At 44.1% G+C, this 18,970-nt stretch overlaps 1 pseudogene; it reads left to right on the top strand.

Annotated features, from left to right (window-relative positions):
• The first annotated feature begins 5,863 nt into the window (after positions 1-5,863).
• Positions 5,864-7,753, top strand: LOC112922983 (ADP-sugar pyrophosphatase pseudogene; annotated as a pseudogene).
• The last annotated feature ends 11,217 nt before the right edge of the window (positions 7,754-18,970 follow it).

The raw sequence follows: 18,970 nt of genomic DNA, 5'->3' as shown, positions 1-18,970 counted from the left end.
TCTTTACTCCAATAAAGCACTTGGAGCTTCTTTATTTCTCCTTCCATCGCTACTGCCCTGGTTCAGACCACTTTATCCCTTCCCTGGTCCACAGCCATGCCCGCGTAACCTACCTCCCATCCACATTCTTACTCCATTCTTCACACAACACTATGTAAGTCTGAGCACGTCACTCTACTTGAATCCCTTCAATGATCTTATCGCTCCCTGAATAAAACATGAATGCTGACCACAAGATCATGCTTCCCTCAGTTCCTCTTTCCAAGATGTTCCCACTTTGAGATCAACTCCAAACTCCTGAAAGAAGACACAGAAGTCAGGGACATCTGGGTGGTTAAATGGTTGAGAATCTGCCTTTGGCTCAGGTCATAATCCCGGGGTCTTGGAATCGAGTCCTGCATGAGGCTCCCCATGCAGAGCCTGCTTCTCCCTCTGCCTGTGTCTCTGCCTTTCTGTCTCATCTCTAATGAATAAATAAATAAAATCTTAAAAAAAAAAAAGACACATGAGTCAGACTCACAAGGATCAAAATATCAGCTCTCTTCCTAAAAATGCTGGATTGGAAAACAGACGGGCAGGCATTATCTTCTTGGGCAAAATTTCCTTGTAGAAATACAAGGACTGAGGTATAAGAGTTTCACCTCCACTTACTTGAGGGCGCTTTCTATTTTATTTCTTGATAATTGTAGAAACCAGTAAGCACTGTCTAATACTAAACTGGCATGTTTATGGCATCATTACCATGCTAACACAATTCTTAAAACAACTGTAGAGACATGGGGCTTTCTGTCTGTTTTAATTTATCACTTTTCTAATTTATGGGAAATTTACTATTAGTCATTCACACTTAGTCATTTTCTCAGGAACACATTTAGAAAATGATTAGAAATCTGAAAACTGAAACCTATAGTCTAGCACTTCCCAATTCGGCCCCAACAAACCAAACGAGTGGGTCAAATCCATTGAATCCTGAGGAGACAGCAGGGTTTTACAAAATAACACATATTGAATATTATCAAAGTTATTCATAGGCCTCAGACAGACATAGTCACCCCTAACTCTTAACCATTCTCTCCTAAAGACAAGCCATGAGTTCTTAATGGAAAATGTGGTTTGACCACCAAACATGTCAACGTGAAGCAAAACATGAACTGCAAGATGGCTGAACGTAAAGGTAATCTATCTTGTAAACTCTCTGGTTTCAGAACACATTGTGCCCGTCAGGAAAAAACAAAAAATAAGTGTGGTGCTAGAGTTGCTTCTTCTGGTGAAGCTCCCCTGATTCCTTGGAAACAGGTAGATTATTGCTAAGTCATTATAGAATAACATTGTAGGCAGTGCTTGGCCACATCAGTTCTTTCTATATTGCTATCCCCACCACGGCCATGGGCATCTGTAGGGCAGATAGGAATAGTCTTTTGATGGGGAGGAGACAGAGACACCCAAGTGAGAGGATCTGCCTGAAATTACACGCTTTACAGAAGGAGATCCTGGGTAAGACTCTGCCTAACAGTGATCCAGGAGTCCCAGGCCTTGGTCCCAGGCTTGGCTGTGAGTGTTGTTCATTCTGGACAATATCATGTTTGCAAGCGTGGGGGGGACTGGTCCCCTTGTATCGATTAGAACTCTGTCTATGTCGAGTGACAGGAACCAAACTGACCTAGAAAGAGGAATTCTAGGGGTAGGTTTGGCATTGAAACTTGATGAAGAAGGTCAAGTGATGTCACCAGGACCTAGTTTCTCTTTATTTTTATTTATTTATTTATTTATTTATTTATTTATTTATTTATTTATGATAGTCACAGAGAGAGAGAGAGGCAGAGACACAGGCAGAGGGAGAAGCAGGCTCCATGCACCGGGAGCCTGACGTGGGATTCGATCCCAGGTCTCTAGGATCGCGCCCTGGGCCAAAGGCAGGCGCCAAACCGCTGCGCCACCCAGGGATCCCCCTAGTTTCTCTTTAATCTTTTGGTTCTACAACCTCTGCTTCTCCCTGTTTTTCAGACAAGCCTTTTTTGTTTTTTAAGATTTTATTTATTCATTCATGAGACACACACACACACACACACAGACACACACACACACAGAGGCAGAGACACAGGCAGAGGGAGAAGCAGGCTCCATGCAGGGAGCCAGACGTGGGACTCGATCCTGGGTCTCCAGGATCACACCCTGGGCTGAAGGTGGCGCTAAACCGCTGAGCCACCCAGGGATCCCCCAGACAAGCCTTTTTACCGTGGGAGCAGTTTGGTTGCTGCTGTTCCAAACCTAAATTCCTATCACTTCAAATCCAGTGAAAAAGGGTAATTTTTTTCCCCCCTCAGGAGCCCCAGTCCAGGCTTTATTGTGTCCTGTTGGTTGTGGTTGAGAGGACCAGTCACTATGATCACATATTGGACCAGGCCAACATCACATACTCCACCACTTTGGCTATACTGGGACAATGAGAAATAGGGTCCTACAGAAGGAATCTTCAGGGACTTCTCAGCTTCTTTAAGATGGCAGGATTTGCTTTTACTGTCCTTTCTAGATGTCATATCATAAGGAGGCTATTTTTTTCTAAGCAGAAAATAAGGATGGACACTGGGTAAAAAAAAAAAAATTCCAGCACCCCTTTTTTTTGTAGCCTATGCAGGTCTAAAATGATCAATTATCAATTGTCTGTTTCCTTCAGATTTGCCTCTAGAGCCACATCAGCAGCTCCAGCTGTGAGGGAATAAGCTGGAAAAGGCCAGAGAGGCTGTGTCCAGCATCTAAGCACCAAATTCAACAACCTTTACTATCACTTAACAAGCCAGTAGCCCAAGAGACCCAGGCATATGTACAAGACACAAATTTCATGATCGGCAACCAAGATGCTTCTTTCAAATCTAGAGAAGAAAGGGAAATGTTTCCAGTCTATAATCATGAGGATAATTAAATCGCTTCATTATAGGATCCAATAACAATTAGTAAATTAGCATTGGCCCCTGATCCCCAAGAGGAAACCTATTATTCTGGGAAAGTAAGAAGATTAATAGGAATACAATAGAATTTAGGGCCAAAAAGTATTAATAATGCTTTTCATTATACAGGTTTTTCACTGTATTCATATTATTAAACTTAATAATAGGGTAATTATTTATATGAGAAGAGTTTAGTTTTATCAGTCATGATAGGCTAAAGGAAAGGAAGAGTCCTAATAAGGGAAAGATTTTGTCTATGCCAGAATTTTGTAATCCTTAATTTTTAATTCATCTAACATTCCAGGATTGTTTTCATTTCACCCTTAGGTCAGTTGAAGTAGGAGGCATTTTGTGAAATTCCTTAAGGCACTGATAAAGCAGAAGCTTATATATATATAAAAAAAAAAAACCCAAAACATAAAAAACCCCTAGATCCCTAGAGCCCAGACTCCAGAAGGCAGTACCATGCTGCTTCTGCTTTAAGAACGTTCTTTGTCTCTCATCTTCATGCTAAAGGACAGGTTCAAATTTTCATAATGCATGTTGAGGTTTGTGTGATACAGGTTCACAGTTGCAAACAGCTAAAGCTTACGCTGTATGACTTATTCTCACAGAATTTCTGGTAATGATGCAGAACTAGGCTTGGAAACCGAGTGGGAGCAAGGGAAGGAGATAGCAGTGTGGACCACACCCAAAAACCAGCCACAAACCCAGTCTGGTTGAGGACCCTCCTGCCATTGCCGCTAAATACTCCAATGCCATTGGATTACAGTTGGATAAGACAGGATGCCTAGTTCAGTTTGAATTTTAAGTAAACAATGCATGAGTTTTCAAAAGTACAAGTCTATCCCTTGCAATGTTTGAGATATATTTATACTGAATAAATTATACTAAAAATTGTTTTTTGTCTGAAATTCAAATTAATTGTACTTTCATTTGCTGAACCTGGTAACCCTATACTGGAGGTTTCACTGCTGTTGCCACTGCTGTCTCTGAAAACCAGATATCAAAACCACTCAAACAGATTTTACAGGCAGTTTCTGCCTCTTTGTATCATGGTTCCAAAAAGAGCCTCACTGAAACAGTTACGTGTGATCGGTGGAGCCTCTGTTACATGCCCCTGCTCCAACTGCGAGGAAGGTCAGGAAGCTGATGGTGTCTCCCTTATTACTGGGAAGTGGCCTCTGTCTTCCACTAAATCTTAAATTCCTCAGACACAGGAGTGAGGCAGTAGTGAGGCTCAGATACTGGGGAAGAAAAAAGATCAATGCCTATCCTATTTTCCTTTAACATAAACTCCTCCTCTTTCTCATTGTCTAATGGCCTCTATATTGGGGGCCAGGAATGATAATATGACTCTCTTCGCCAGCGACTGGTCCAAGAACCCAGATCTAAGCCAGTTAGCATATGGCATCCTGTTGGCCACAAGGACTGTTGCAGAATTAGCTAGGTGACCCATTCTCGGCCAAGGAGATGAGAGGAAAACACTAAAAGATTCTAGGGAAAGTTACCTTATTCCTGAGACTTACATGGAAAAAAAAATGATCTCAGCTTCCTCCAGTTATTATTTTGGATACTCACAAGGCCTGAAAATTCTGCACCATCTTGCTTCCAGCCAGAGATAAAGACCCAAGAGAGAAAATAAAGGCAGAAAGCATCACGGTACTCACAGAGAAGGAGAGCTGGAACCACTAGATTAAGTCCCCTGACGCCTGTCCTACATCTGGACATTCAGTTCTGTGCACCAATACATTTTCGGTTTGGCTTAAGCAATATCATGTTGGGTGTTCTGGTGCTTATAGCCAAAAACAACCCAACTGAAAAGAAGGATTCATGAATATGTGAGCCAGTTCTGTAAGCCTGTCATTTGTTGAATTCTGAAAGTTTAGCATAATGTGTTTTGATTGAACTAGAAATTATTGCTATTATGAAATTGTGAGGCAAAGATTAGTATTTAAATTAATGCAACACAAACAACTAGAGAGCAGCTTCATTAAGCCAGGGAGAGAAGCGGTTTATGATTAGTGCCAGATTCTTGCTCTTTTTGCGTGAATGCCCCGAGCATGAGCCAGCCTCTCAGGGAGTGCCCTCTGAGGAGAGAAGCATTTAAATTCCTGGAAGGGCCTGCCGTACAAACGTAAGCAAGATTTCAGAAAACATTTCCCATCCTCTTTCTTTCTTTATGAGGTGGACAGCTGCTTCTTTGGCCTGCCTAGCAACCCTCCCCGATTCTTTAGGTGACAACACCCGGCTTTGCCTTGGGATACTGTCTCTCCTGCATTACTTCCAGTCCCCTTGGGACCAGCCATCCAGGTGCCCACCTGCTCCTACCACTAGGCCCAAGGGTGGGCATGTGACTTCAGACCAAACTCTCTCAGAGAACATAGTTCTCTCGGGAGTGATGCAAGAGGGAGACTCACTGGAACCATTCCTAAAGGGACCCTTCCCGGATAGAAGACATTCTTCTCAAAATACCCCTGCCCTTGACATAGCTGGAAATGCCTGATTCCGGTCCTTTCTGAGGCTCGATTCTGGAGGCCTCCCCAGTGGCTTTGTATAAAGTAGCCAGAGTGAATTTCTCTTGCATGCTGCCCCAAAGCCTTAGCTGACATGCTCCATCAAAACAATCCTTTTTTTTTCCCATCCAAACAATCCTTGAACACACCAAGCCTCTACTTAGGAGCTACATTCCTGATTTTTACGAGGGATGTATATAAATCTTTTTAGAATAAGTTCCATTGCGTGCCTGAATTATCGTAGAATCCATTATTGACCAAAATTTTATTAGGAACTAAAGTTAATGTCAAGGATTTATTTGAAAGACACTTCTATAGCATTAATTATGTCCGAGGCATTGCTCATTTGCTTAATCGTCATTAATGATATACTATCATTTACCCCCATTTTACAGATTTTTGCAAGGAGAGCAAGAAAGCTTAAGTAACATGCTCAAGGTCACACAGCCAGCAAATGGCCGAGCTGCAACCTGGCCCATGACAGCCTGACTCCAGGCCCTGCTCTTACGCACCGTGTAAGAACTGGCATCATGAGTGGGCTGAGACAAACTCTACAACTGACTTCTAGCGCATGAGATTAGTTCTGTGTAAAAGCATCTCGACGACAGAATGTCTTCTATCCAGAAGCCAGAAAGATAAACAGAGTTGGCTTGAGGCCCCTGGGTTCCAACTTTTAATTTTCAGGCGAAATGAAAACTGCTTCGGATTTCCAGGGGAAAAAAATCCTCATCTAATTAGTTAGCAAGCACGAACTAAGTCCAAACACCTGCTGCTGTTTTTCTTTTACTGCTGCCAGGTGTTCCACGAGCAGCCTTGGATCAGTAAGTAATTACAATGGAAGCTGAATAGAATTAATTACATAACTTTAACTTATTAGGTTTATTTCCATTAAAATTATCCCATAAAACATATTTTTAAAGGGGGCCATAGAAAAGGAGAGACCGGAGGACTAAAGCCTCTTTCACATTAGACTCAGCCTTGAGTTGGATCCTCCACAACGTGAATTTTCTCATATCACCATTGTTAACTCTAGAAAACATCTGCAGAGTTATTCGGCCATTCATTCGACTGAACGTCCTAAGTACCTGCTATGTGCCAAGCACTGTCCTGGGCACTTGGGATTATGGCAGGGAACGAGCTGACGAAAATCCTGGCCCTTCTGGCCGTTTTAGTTCCTGTGGGGAGTTGTAACTCCACAGCCACAAAACTGAAAAAGCCTGAATTTCTCCCGGTTCTGGTTTCCTATGATGAATGAGAGAATGGGTTTGCCTGAGGGCTGTGCTGAGTCTGTGCAGGGTCAGTTGGCCTGGTACTTCCCACAAGGCCCAAGGGAAGGACACTGTGGCTACAGACCGCCTGCAGAGGCCATACTATCATGATTCGTCATGGCCTGCCCCGGATTTCACCCCAATACACCATGTACCCCGTATAGTCTAGCACACTTGCTTCTCAAACAACCTGGATCTAAAAGCAGTAGCACTGCATCCCCTCAGATTGCTGCCTCAGCCTTAGTCATTTCCTGGCCCTTCCCCTCTCCCCACACCTTGGGCATGAACCTCTTGCCCGAAGACTCTACAGACTAGCGTGAAAATGAAAAACCAAGAACTGATGGCTTTGTCTCAAAATACCCAGCAGTCAATTATCTCAGGGGAGTTAATTTCAGAAGGAAAATGGGTCAAGCTGGAAAAAAACCAACTCGCATGGATCCTACAGGTACAGCAAGAAGTTGGGACACTGTGAAGTGCAAACCAGGAAAGGGCGGTCAGTTGGTGGCATGGGGTGGTTCCATGGGCGCAAAGGACTAACTCTTGATGATGAGTGTATCTGGTGAAGCAGTTCCAGCCGCCAATCAAGAGGCGGTGCCTAGAACTCCCCACAGGTGCCATAGGTAACCATGGAAGCCCAGAAGCAGCTGCTCTTCAGGAGCTTGAGGAAGAAACTGGCTATAAAGGTGACCTTGCTGAATGGGTGGATCCAGGTTTGTCACACTGTACCTACCACACATGGTGACAGGAACTACTAGTGGAGATGATGCTGAAAGTCTAAGTCCTAAGCCAAAACCAGGGGATGGAGATTACTGGAAGTGATTTCTTCAACAAGGAATGACCTGCTGAAGAGATCCGATACTCTGGTGGCTGAAGAACATCCAACAAGGGTTGCCAGCATCTGTTCTTGTGCTCTGGCTCCAAACCATGCAATGTGAAGGTGTTTGAGGTGACTTTCCTGCAATTTGAAGGCCAAACGACAGTGGCCATGTTTTTGTGCATGAGACTCCCAGGCCTCCTTCACTAAGACTGTATTCAGTTTAGTTTCATGTAGGTTTGAAATGAGCTTTTTCGTAAAACAAAAGCAATACAATCAACAGTTTGCCAATGTACCTATTTTCACATCTTAACCTCTCTGGAGTCGAGGGGTGTCCTAGAAGCCATGGCCTCTCCTAGGTGAAGTCCACAGGGTGTGGTAGTGATGGGGACATTGCCTATGATATCACACTAGGGAATGGCTGTTCATGTTTTTAGCATTTCAGTTGATTTATGAGCATTGCTACTGCATGCGTTATTTGTTATAAATTTATAACAGCTTCCTGGTTCTTGCTTGAAACTTTCAGTTGACACCTGCTGCTAAGATCATCTTGCAGAATAGGTGCCAGTGATGGGGAAGAAAAGTCTCCCAGATAGGGTAGGAAGCAACTGAGGCACACATAGAGGAGCGCTTCTTTGGGAAATGCTTCTTGGCTCATTCTACTGATGGAGCAGAGGATGGTTTTGTTTGGAAAAAGCCTCAGTAATAAGAAAAGATTGGGTTCTAGCTAAACTGTAGGTTTTTCTTTAATGGTACATGAGGTGTCTTACAATCAAGGGCATCTTGGAGCTGATAAAATACAGAACTATTACTCCCATTTTATAGATGAGAAAGCTGAGACACAATCATGTGAATCAAGTTGCTCCAAACTCCACAGCTAGTAAGTGACAGAGCCAGGATTTTATCCGGAACTGTGCAGTTGATTTAGGGTCTAAACACTCAGTTATCCGTTGAGCTATTCTTTGGTAATTCATGCAGCTGATCAAGGAAAGCTATTGTGGCCTGATTTACTCAATTAGCCAACCAACTGATTCACTGAGTGCCCCGTATATTGGGGACAGGTCCAGCAGTGAGCAAGTGGCGCTACCCTCACAGAGTGCATAACTTGATAAGGGAAGAGGTCGTAATCACTAACAGGAATAAATGGAAAGTCGCAACATGCAGTAACAAAAAGGGGGACCGTACAGTGCTATTCAAATGGAAAATGAGGGGCCTCCTTTCTTTTTAAAGATTTTATTTATTTATTTGAGAGAAAGAGAGAGAGAGAGAGAGCACACAAGCAGGGGGGAAGGGGCAGAGGGACAAGCAGACAGACCCCCAGTTGAGCATGGAGCCTGACTCTGGGCTGATCCCATGGCCCTGAGATCATGACCAGAGCCGAAATCAGGAGTTGGACACTCAATGACTGAGCCACCCAGGTGCCCTGAGGGACCCCTTTTCAATTCGGGAAGTCAGAGAAGGCTTCCCGGAAGAAGACTCTTTTGAATAAAGGTAAATAGGCAAAGAGGTTGGAGGAAAGAGCATCCCAGAAAGAGAAACAGCAAGCATGTAAAAAAAAAGTCCTCATGGTGAGAAAGAGGGTAGCAACTTCTCGAATTGGAAAGGAGCCAGAGTGGTGTGTGTGTGTGTGTGTGTGTGTGTGTGTGTACACACAGGTGGGGGCCAGAGCGTTGAGATGCAGGTAGAGAAGTAGGTTGCAGTAAGATCACACAGAGCCCTGTAGCCATGATAGGGATGTGAGTCTTCATCCTGAAAGCAGTGATGCTCTCCCAGACTCTCACTGCCCCATTATTGTTCCCTAGCTCTAATTTCCGTAAATCTGAGACTATCACAGAGTTCTGATTCATTCTCTGTGGGTGAGAATAATTTTTCTGAAAGCCCTTGATAAGCAACTATCATGTATAAGGTACAATTATTTCCCCTGACTATTCAAAACAGTTCTCGTTGCTTGCTCTGGCTCAGCATATGATGAAACTTACCCATAAATAAGAGAGATTTAAAGCTGAATTTAGATTATGGTACTATGGCTGTCTCGGTCTGTTTGGGCTGCTTTGACCAAATTCCCCGGATGGGGTGGCTTGTAAACAACAGAAATTTCTTGCTCACGGTTCTGGAGGCTGGAAGTCCAAGATTGGGGTTCAGGCAGAGCTTGGTGAGGGCCCTCTTCTGGATTGTAGACTTCTATTCTCACATGGTGGAAGGAGCAAGGAGCTCTGTGGTCCTTCTTATGACCGTTCTACCCTCAGGACCCAGTCACGTCGCAAATGCCCCACTTTGGTAATGGGATTTCAACATATGAACTTGGAAGGGGACACCAACGCTCAGACCACAGCTTCAGTTCACCAGACTTGTAAATTAGTATGTATAGAAAGCTAGTTGAAACAAAGTGGATTGGGACGCCTGAGTGGCTCAGTAGTTGAGCACCTGCCTTGGGCCCAGGGTATGATCCCGGATACCCAGGTTCAAGTCCCACATGGGGCTCCCTGCATGGAGCCTGCTTCTCCCTCTCTCTGTGTGTATGTCTCTCATGAATAAATAAATAAAATCTTTAAAAAAAGAAACAAAGTGGATTTGCCTTTATGTAAACATGTGGCATAGAGAGATGTATGCCATGTATTGAGACCATATATTATTACACATTCCGTATTCAATTCATTCAGAGATGCAATTTTTTTCTTTGAAATTATGACGGTTCTTACGACCAAACACACATATGTCATCTATGAAATGTCAGCGTCTTTTCTTTCTTGGTGACATATAAAATAATAGTCTTACAGTTGGGAGTGTCTCAGATACAATAAAGCAGAATGTCCAAAGTCAAGTTCATAGAAGCAGAGCCTGAGACAGGCATTGGGGTTTACACAACTCACTGAAGAGTGCTCTTCCAAAAAAGCCTATAAGGGAGGAAGTGAAGCAGGAGAGGGAAGGAACAGAGCTAAGCAAAGGTCTTCAGTCAACATTAGCCTCTGGCTGGGCACCTGGGTGGCTCAGTGGTGGAGCTCAGGTCGTTAAAACCCACCTTCTCCCCCCTCCAGGTCCTGATTGAGTCCCACAGTAGGTTCCCCGCAGGAAGCCTGCTTCTCCCTCGGCCGGCTTACGGCTTACGTCTCTGCCTCTCTCTGGGTCTCTCAAGAATAAAATCTTAAAAACAAAAAAAGCCTCTGGTTGATCCATAGGAAGTAGGTTCTGAAGCATGAGCCCAACATAGGTTTTTTTTCTATCCAAGTTTTATTTATTTATTTATAAATTTATTTTTTATTGGTGTTCAATTTGCCAACACATAGAATAACACCCAGTGCTCATCCCATCAAGTGCCCCCCTCAGTGCCTGTCACCCAGTCATCCCCACCCCCCGCCCACCTCCCCTTCCACCAACATAGTTTTATTCTCTTGAGGCGAGGGGCCTTTTGTTCCACCCAATTAGCTAGTCATTGACTATGGTCTGCTTTTAGAGGGGTCATAACCCCTTGGGCAAGGGGATCCCACCAGCCAAGGGTGATCCTCAGAAGAAGGGAGGCAGCTGGAAGCCATTATCAGCCAATAGTCACAACTAAGGGTTCTTGTTGAGGGTCACAATAACTTACAGCATCCCCTAAAGGAATCCTGCTCAGCTTCAAGTTATAGTGCCCACAGAGTAAGAACCAGCGGCTCTCAAGAAGAATCATCACTATCCTGTCCTGGTGTGATTTGCAATGTCCTCAATAATATCCTTAGCATAGACTCATCACCAAGTATCCCTAGGGCTGTTTCTCCCAGGTCTCCTGAGGACAGGGCACTGAGATACTGTCAGAAGTCACAACTGCCACAGGCACAGAGCCATTCTGATCTCCTTTTGGCAAGTCTGGCTCCCAAAGGAATTCCCAGACTCTTAACATCCAGGGAGGGGCAGGAGGTGGGTGAGTGGTGGTTAGCCCAGAGATGAAAGCATAAAGCAAGAGGGAGTGTGTGTTCTGTCCCCTGCCCCATGTTTCTGGGATTTTGTCCCCCTTTCTAGCAACCTCTCACTACCCACATCACCATCACTCTCCCTCTCCCTCATCTCTAACTTTGAACTGTTCTCAGGATGTTTCTTTCTTTCCTCCCCCGCCCCCCAACTGCCCACCCAAGGAACTTACTTTAAAAAAAAAAAAGTATTACTTAGGAATTTTATGTGCTACCACTCGGGTATATTTGCATTTTAAAGACCACTGGAGAGGATACTGTTTACCATAAGGAAAAGAATAACTATTGGTGTAATTGAAGGCATCTGGAGTCCTATAAATTATTCAACATGAACAAGCTCCCCTTACAAACTAACAACCTGGGGTGACTGAGTAAAGGACACAGCAGAGAAGAGTTGGGAAGATCTGGCTCTGCTCTCTCATGTTGGCACATAGACCAATCCATGCTGCTAGCCTTGACTAATTCTTTCTCTCTCTTCCTGTATCTTGGCTTTTTTTGCACAAAAGAGTGGCCAGATGGATGACATTCCCAGGCCCAATCAAGGGCATAGACAAGGATGGGATAATTCTACTATATTAATTTCCCCCATTGCAGTGATAACAACGTAGCCGCAATGACACAACCAACAATTACTGAATGTTTTCTAGGTGTCAGGCTCCTTTTGATCCCCAAGCCTTGTAAAAGAGGGGCCAGTGAACTTTCTGGTTAATAAGAGCTAAACCTTCATTTTTGGATCCCTTTCACCTGAATCAGTTTGAGTACTCATTTGAGCTGACCTAGAAAAAAAATACTTTGACCCACGTGGTCTTTCCTAGACTGAGACTCTGTCTCCCCCATGTCTCTGGGGGAGACTCTGGCTCCTTTAAAACAGATGCAGTAAGACAGAGGGTGGAGTCCTAAGGATACAGAGCAGTGAGGGAGCTTAGAGACCACAGCATTCCAACTTTCTCATTGTACAGAGGAAAAAATTACATCCCAGGTAAATTGTCTAAAGCTGCAGAACTCCTAGGAGCGTTGGTGGTGGTGTTGGGGGCGGATGGGGGAGGTGACATGGTCATAGATGCAGGTGCCAATAAGGGATTTTGCTAGACTTAAGTCAAGATATTTTAAAACAGAAATGTAAGTTTAATAATGGCTGAAGTTATATTAAGCTCAGAACAAATGAAGATGAAGACTAGAATGGCTTCTATTTGTTGACTATTCATTTGCTGAGGGTAGATTAGCAATCACTCTGAACTCTTCCTGAGCAGGTGGTGAGAAAGGCGAGCACCACCTCATGGAGATGGGTCCCCAAAGGTGGGTGCCTGTGATTAGGGCACATAGCCAATAGAACATCTTGGAGGAAAATGTGGGAAGAACAGTTTTTATGCCAAAACTGTTCTATTTTAAGAAGGAAGTGGCTAGTATTTTTTTTTTTTTATTTATGATAGTCACGGGGGGGGGGGGGGGCAGAGACATAGGCAGAGGGAGAAGCAGGCTCCATGCACCGGGAGCCCAACGTTGGACTCGATCCCGGGCCTCCAGGATCGCGCCCTGGGCCAAAGGCAGGCGCCAAACTGCTGAGCCACCCAGGATCCCTGTGGCTAGTATTTCTTATCTGCCCAGATTTAGTCTATCAGTGATTGATGAAAGATAGCATGCAGTCCACCAGTCACCTTCAAAGGTTAATTTTTGGTCTTGTCCAACCAACTCTGGTTAAATGCCATCAGCTTTATGAAAGGCATTGAAACTGAACATTTCCAACACTCCAGTCTCTTTGGAAGTCTCGAAGATGACTACTCTTTATCACACATTTTACTAGAGCCCCTTGGATTAAAAAAAAGATGTCAAAAATTAAAAATAAAGCATATGTTCACATGTTCAAAGAGATTAGAATCTGGCTGCGACAGTAGAAGTGAAAGCATAATCATCCTTACCACCCTCGTTAGCGCCCCTGAACCCTTGCTATGGATAGGTCCATACAAAACACTTCGTGTATATTAGTCCACTTAATACTCACATTGACCTTTACGAGGTGCTGTTATAACCTGATTTACTGATGAGAAAACTGAGCCCCAAAGAGGCTTCCAGCTTGGCAATGGCTGAGTATTAACAGCAAAATCAAGTCTGTCTGACTGTAGAGCCTGTGATCCTTCCATCACTGCACGCTGCCCTCCCAGGAAAGCTTTACAGCAAAGCATGGTGATTAATTGCCAACTGGATTAATAGAGACAGAACTGGCCCCAATATAGAGTAGATTTGTTCCTGGCTGCTGCTACTATTTATTCTGCCTCATTGGGGATTCAGTACAGTAACTTCTCACCCTCATAATGTGATTTGTGTGGGAGCTGATTATAGACTTGTAAAGTATACAGAAGCCATGCCATGTGCGACTTGTTATTATATGTGTTAAAGACAAGATAGAGAATAATGCAGACACCTTTGCTCCTTCTGACAGGTCTAGTTTATAGATTATGAATTAAATGTGAGCACATTGTCTTTCCTCCTTCCAAACCTGCAGTTCTAGGTAGACACAGAAATGTATTCCTGATCTTGGCTGAAATCTTAGGATTTCCTGTGTGTGTCTGGGCAGCAGTCATCCGTCCAATAGTTCCCAAGCCTCTACTAAGTAGAGGCCTGGTGGGGCCTCAGGACTGCCCTCCCAAGGATGGAAAACCACAGCCTTTGTCCTTCGGAAGCTAAGTCTCATTGGAGACGGACACAGAGTTGCCAGATTTAGCAAATAAAAAAAATACAAGATGACCTTGTATGGAATATATTGCATGGAACATAATTACACTAAAAAAATTGTCCTGTTTATCTAGATAATGTAATTAAAGGAGGTGCTATGTATTTTAGATGGTAACCCTAGGCAGACATAAAAATCCACCACAGCTGACAAAAAGATGGCAGTTCTAACGGTTGGGCACACACAGCCTGTAGACATACGAGAGAAGGATAGTCAAGGGAGGCTTTGTGTGACTATGTGGGCCAACACAAAGGAATGATGCCTTTGCAGGGTGATCTTGAATAAGATTTGACAGGCAAAGATGACGCGAAGGAAATTCCAGATGCGGGAAGATCTTTTTTTTATAATAAATTTATTTTTTATTGGTGTTTAATTTACCAACATACAGAATAACACCCAGTGCTCATCCCATCACGTGCCCCCCTCAGTGCCGTCACCCATTCACCCCCTCCCCCCGCCCTCCTCCCCTTCCAGCACCCCCAGTTAGCTTCCCAGAGTTAGGAGTCTTTATGTTCTGTCTCCCTTTCTGATATTTCCCACACATTTCTTCTCCCTTCCCTTATATTCCCTTTCACTATTATTTATATTCCTCAAATGAATGAGAACATATGTTTGTCCTTCTCCGATTGACTTACTGCACTCAGCATAATACCCTCCAGTTCCATCCACGTCGAAGCAAATGGTGGGTATTTGTCATTTCTAATGGCTGAGGAATATTCCATTGTATACATAGACCACAGCTTCTTTATCCATCATCTTTCGATGGACACCGAGGCTCCTTCCACAGTTTGGCTATTGTGGACATTGCTGCTAGAAACATCGGGGTGCAGGTGTCCCGGCGTTTCACTGCATCTGTATCTTTGGGGTAAATCCCCAGCAGTGCAATTGCAGGGTCGTAGGGCAGGTCTATTTTTAACTCTTTGAGGAACCTCCACACAGTTTTCCAGAGTGGCTGCACCAGTTCACATTCCCACCAACAGTGTAAGAGGGTTCCCTTTTCTCCAGACGCGGGAAGATCTTGCACAGAGTTTGACATAATGGCTGAGATGCGTGGGCAATGGGAGAAGAGCAGAGATGACCATGAAGACAAGCTCATGAAGGGCTCTGGCGGAAAGGTGAATGATTCGGACCTCCTTCTGCAATCAGTAGGAAACCACCCAACTGAATACTCTTCCTTATTTTTTCATACAATCAGACTTTGACTAAACAGTGTTTTACAAAATGTGGGCCATGGACCAACCAATGTTACTGGAAGAGGTAATTTTAGGTAATAATTTCTGATGATTGGGGATAGTATGGGGAATGCAGCATTACCTAACCTTGACTCACATGGGGTAAATGTTAATCTGCCTTTTTTCTTTTTCAGTGTAAAGCTCTTTATTTCATTTTTATGTGCACACTTACGAAATTAATAGGCTTTATTTTTTTAGAACAGTTTGGGGTTTGAGAGACACTGAGCAGAAAGTACAGAGTTCCCACATATCCCCTCTTGGTTCCTTACTTATTGTTTTTCGATCACTTCTTATTACTCAAGATGAAAGTTTTGATTTGGTGTTATTCTATTATTCTATCTGTCCTTTTCTTTTCTTTTTTTTTTTTAAAGTCACGTCTACCCTTAATGTGGGGCTCAAACTCATGACACCGAGAGTCGCTTGCTCTACAGACTGAGCCAGCCAGGTGCCCCAGTACTGTTCTACCTTTAACTCCTCATAGGTTTTCTTTGTTTTGAGAGAGAGGGAGGGGGAGAGAAGTGGGAAAGGGAGAAAAGGGGGTGTGGTGGGGGAAAGAGAGCCTCCAGGCTTTAAATCTTTGACAAACCACAAAAATCAGTTGTTCTCAATATATTTGTTTATGAAAGCTTTCTTCTACTTCCGAGAACAATATTCATCTTCCATTTAAGTTCTAATGATATAAAGCTTTCTTGCAAAATAAGTTGATTCCTAACAAGAAGTAGATAATAAAAGTGGCATGTGAATAACTAAAGCTTGGAAAATTCAGGGCTGAGGCTGAGGTTGCCTTCTTACCTGGTGCCAAGTTCCCACTAAGCCTTTTCAGCGTTTACAGAGTTTTCTGGGGGAAAAGCTCCATCTTTTTGACAGAATGGATAAGGATTGCCCAGGAGAGCAGTGGCTTTACAGGAATCCAGGATATTGCTCAAACTCTTTCCCCAGCTGCTCTGATTCCCATCTGGTCACACGTTCCTTTTCTTAAGAGCCCTGATGAGGAACAGTCAAATGAATGCTTCCTTTTAAGAGCATACCCACATGAGAATCCCATATATTTGCCCATAGAAACTCGATGAAAAATAAAAGGCTCAAGATTTTTAAAATAGTGAGCACCCATGACACATCTCTAATGTACTGGTTGGTGATTTGCAGGAACATTCTGGGAGAAAGGACTATTAATTTATGGAAATTTCTCTGAAACTCATTTTCTGGACCAGGGTTCAGGGACCTGCATGATATCATAAAAGGACTGACCAAGGCAGTGGATTTTGCTTTGAGAGAATCTTTTATTAATTCACCTTCCTTTTAATTTTCTCTAGCACACCTGGGTTCACATCTGGGCTTGAGCAGTTACTAGCAGTGTGACCCTAGGCAAAGAACTTCATCTCCCTCAACTTCCTGTTTGTAAAGTGAGAGCAGTAGTACTGTGGGAACTAAAAGAAATAGTGTGTGGACTTCTGAGCCTCACCATTTATCAAGAGTTGCAACTTGATTTCATGCTGCCATGTCCTCCTTGGTTCTAATGCCTCCCTGGTGATTGCAACCGGTCCTCTGATGAACTTGACCTTGGTGCCCAATGTGAGTGTAGAGCAGAACAATCTGGATTCCTCTATGATCCTCCATCCAGCTTCTGATTCAGGGTGTGGGTTATGTGTGCATGTGAGAATGTGCATTTGGAACAAATTCCCAGGGGGTACTCCTGGTCCCAGAACCTCATTTTGCAAACCCCAGTACCAGGTCATCCCCAGCAAAGATGAAACCCTTAGGCAATGGCTTTCAGTTGTGACTGAAGAGAATCCACTTTGAGAAACATATTTTACATGGTGACCCCGAGTAAAACCATACATATAACTGAACAAGTCTCATGAAATGATAGTTACCGTTGTTCCAGTAAATACTCTGATACTGCTTGCTTTGTTCGAAGAGAATGCTGATGCATAAATTGCATTTGATGAACCATGACTGGAGCATGCCGCAGCTAGAAAATACTGTTCGTGCTCGATAAGCGAGGACTTCATTGGTAAAAATGCACAACTCAGAATGAGAAGACAAGGCAAAAATTAAGTGACTTCGCATTCTCATTTTCCCAACGAAATAGAAAGGACATTATAAAAGCAGGCACTCTATCCATTCCTGGGCAAGAGAAATCAACTGGAACGTTGGCTGCTGAAAGCGGAATGAAGACTGGTTTCCAGGGAATTCTCTTGAACTCTGACATGTGTCCTGTTGTGCTGTGAAAATGGGGGGCAGGCCCGAAGTAACAATGAAGGACACATCTTTCTGCTCCAACACGTTCAGAGATGCTACACAATGTAAAATGCCCGAGGCTGCTGGGATGATGCCATTCACATCTGGGCACGGAACTCATTCTCCACCCCGCCCTCGTCTCTACAGACATTTTCCAGGCTGCCCTTTCCAGAGGCCAGTGACTAGTGTGAGTTCGCTTTGGTGTCTGGGTGGTCCTTGACTTTCATTCATTGAACTTGCACATGTGGCAGAGAATTGGACCTTTCTGTTGTCACCAGCTACATAATGATTGCCCAGCCTCTTCCCTGCAGCAGCCTGTGCCCTGGGGATGGGTGAAGGCCTTGGTCAAGGTGATGGGCATATTCACTCACTCATACTAGTGTCAGTACTGGCCTGGTTCCAGGGGTCCCAGCCTGGCCAATAGCTTCCTGGCCATATCCTTTGTCCTTCCAGCAGCCCAGCCTTCCAGTAGCTCCAGGCTCTGGTCCTCACAACCGGCCAGGCCCAGCCTCACTCAGAGATGACCTGGGTTTGGTAGAATGGCATGTCTGGGAATGGGGGAGGAGTGACAGGTTCAGGTCCCCTGGGCTCTTACTCTGGTACAGGGTCGAGTACTTCTTCTTCTGTCCTGCCTGATGGCACTCAGCACATCGGGGCCCAAAGATTTAAAGATTAGGGGCCCTAGAGCCTTCCATTCCTGCCCCTGTGGTTAGGACAGGCTTGTGGAAAAGACTTGATGTGGGCTCCAGGCAGACAAGCAGTTGGATGCCATGGGCATAGTCCACATGGCCTCTTCACCCTATGAAAGTTCCATCTGCCCCCCCCCCCCACCTGCCCCAACCCCGGTGGTGGGGGTTTGGGCTAGAAAGAAGCAAAGCATCACTACTAATACTTAAGATCTTTATGAAAAAAAGGGACAGAAATCTTTTTGGAACCAAAATGCTCTTGTAATCGTCACATCCTGGTCTGTTTGACTTTGAGACCTGCAGCTTTCATAATACTTTTCCAGTCACTGTTTCCCTGGGAAGCCACATTCCAGAACAAAGACTGGGCAATAAAGAAGAATGAGCTACAGCAATGGAAAGATGATTCAGATGAAAACAGAGAAGCAGAGGACAGAGATACACAGAAGAGCCCTGGGATCCCCATCTCTCTCCTCTTCCTGTTTCTGATCCCTGTGAAGGCTGGCTATATTTCTGTCTGGAATCTATGAACCACGTGCTATTCTGGGTGCCTATAACAGTGCTTGGCACAGAGTAGGTGCTCAAGAAATATTTACTGAATG

Source organism: Vulpes vulpes, chromosome 12, assembly GCF_048418805.1.
Source record: "Vulpes vulpes isolate BD-2025 chromosome 12, VulVul3, whole genome shotgun sequence".
NCBI lineage: Eukaryota > Metazoa > Chordata > Mammalia > Carnivora > Canidae > Vulpes > Vulpes vulpes.
This window is presented reverse-complemented; position numbering and strand designations above follow the sequence as displayed.